At 32.0% G+C, this 1,829-nt stretch overlaps 1 non-coding gene across 1 annotated transcript; it reads left to right on the top strand.

Moving 5' to 3' along the window:
• The first annotated feature begins 277 nt into the window (after positions 1 to 277).
• Positions 278 to 379, top strand: LOC138813039 (U6 spliceosomal RNA). The gene has a single exon (XR_011367698.1). It is a non-coding gene; the product is annotated as a U6 spliceosomal RNA (small nuclear RNA).
• Positions 380 to 1,829: the final 1,450 nt, after the last annotated feature.

Here is a 1,829-nt window from a genome sequence, read left to right as displayed (position 1 = left end):
AAGTACTTGAAAAGCCATCACCTTTGGACTTAGCTATAAAGGCTTCAAAATATGATCAAATTTCAAATGAAAACGACAAAATAGTCATTGACAAAAAATTGCAAATGTGAGCAATCGACCAAACAATATAAGTTTTTTCCACTATATACAGAAATTTATAGAAATAAAATCAATAGCATATTTAGGAACAATAAAGGTTCCTTGTTACAAATAGGCAACCAAGGATATATGCCTGTATAAAGATTGCATCATTAACTACTTAAATTAAGAGGATACTCCATGCTTCAGCAGTCGGTCTACCCAAATTACAACAATACAGAGATTAACATGGCACTTGCACAAGGATGATATGAAAATGTGTGAAGTATTATATTTTTCATTCTTCAAATGCAAGAAATGAAAAACAGTTATTAAAAAGTTGATTACAAAAATCAAGTGTAACAAAACCTGTAATTCATAGAATTACAGGTTAGTTTGACAACAGTGTATTAAATCTTCACCTTCGAACGGCCCTTACATAGAATAACCTTTAAAAAACTTGAAATTAGATAACATTATCTTTTTATCCCAAAGAAATAAAATAATATAAGGACCTCGGGAAAAAAGGAATCTTAAACTTTTTCTATATAGAATGTAATCTGAAAGGACACATTTATTAATGAACCTTTATATTATAAAACAATATAGACTGCAAAGTATTATATCTAGAAGACAATGAAATAGATTATGAACTTTATAGAAACATAGATACTTTTTTCAGACAAGCACCATGATTATCTTTAATTTCTATACTATTCATTTCAACAGAAAAAATAAAATTAAAAATATTCCAAACTCTGCAGAAATCATTATAGATGCATACAAACAACTCTTAAATACATTTTGACACCAAAGTCATGCAATTCACGTGGAAGAATACCATGGAATCCATAAATTTTTAAATTAAGATATTACTGTTGTTTTGTATTATGAAAATATTTTGTAGGGACAGAAAGGATGGACTGGCACTTTTGAAATTTAAGAAACTTAACCAAACCATTACTACATAGGAGTACAATTTGTACAGCCTTCCACTACTTCAAAAGTAGTGATACATACTTATCCTTTTGGCAATATCAGATGAGGTTTCTTCCAAGTTGTTTTTCAGATCCGGTTTGATATCATGATTCAACAGAAGGAGGTACAGCATATCTTTGCTATTTCAATTCCCAGCAACAAGATTCAAGGGGGTCTAGAGGACTTTAGTTTGGAGATTGGTATCTGCATCATGATGAAGTAAGAAAGAATCCATTCTGGTATTATTCCACATATAAGCACTGTGCAGGGTTGCCAAGCCATTCAGAATTATAGCATGAATATCTGCCTTGAGCTACCAACTCATGGACAATGTCTAAATGTCCACTTTAGGATTCCTGATGAAGAGGGGTATACTTACCTCATCTCTAGTATTCATATGAGTGGCCTTTTTGAAAAATAGTCTCGGTACTGTAGTAAGCCGATTCATTTCGACATCCCAAAGAAGAAATTTGCATGGATTCTTCTCCATTATTTTCTTGCAATTGATACCTTTCTCACGTTTTCATCTTGTTCCTTGTCTTCATCAGAATTGCCTAACCAGAGACTTTGAGTACCAGTGGAAATGAAGTGTCCATGTATGTCCCCAATAGTTCAGGTTGGTTGAACTGGTCAGAAAAATCTGGTGAATTTTCTGCATATGTTAATCCACCATGATTTATTTTCTCTTTTTCCATTTTTACTATTTTAAATTATTCTAACTGGAGAGTAGTGAATTGATAGAGAGCAGAGGAAAGATTTTCCTCCGTATTCAA

Source organism: Dipodomys merriami, unplaced genomic scaffold (genome assembly GCF_024711535.1).
Source record: "Dipodomys merriami isolate MVZ:Mamm:240054 unplaced genomic scaffold, mDipMer1.0.p SCAF_579, whole genome shotgun sequence".
Taxonomy (NCBI): domain Eukaryota; kingdom Metazoa; phylum Chordata; class Mammalia; order Rodentia; family Heteromyidae; genus Dipodomys; species Dipodomys merriami.
The sequence above is the reverse complement of the archived record's forward strand: the minus strand, read 5'-3'. Positions and strand labels throughout refer to the sequence as shown.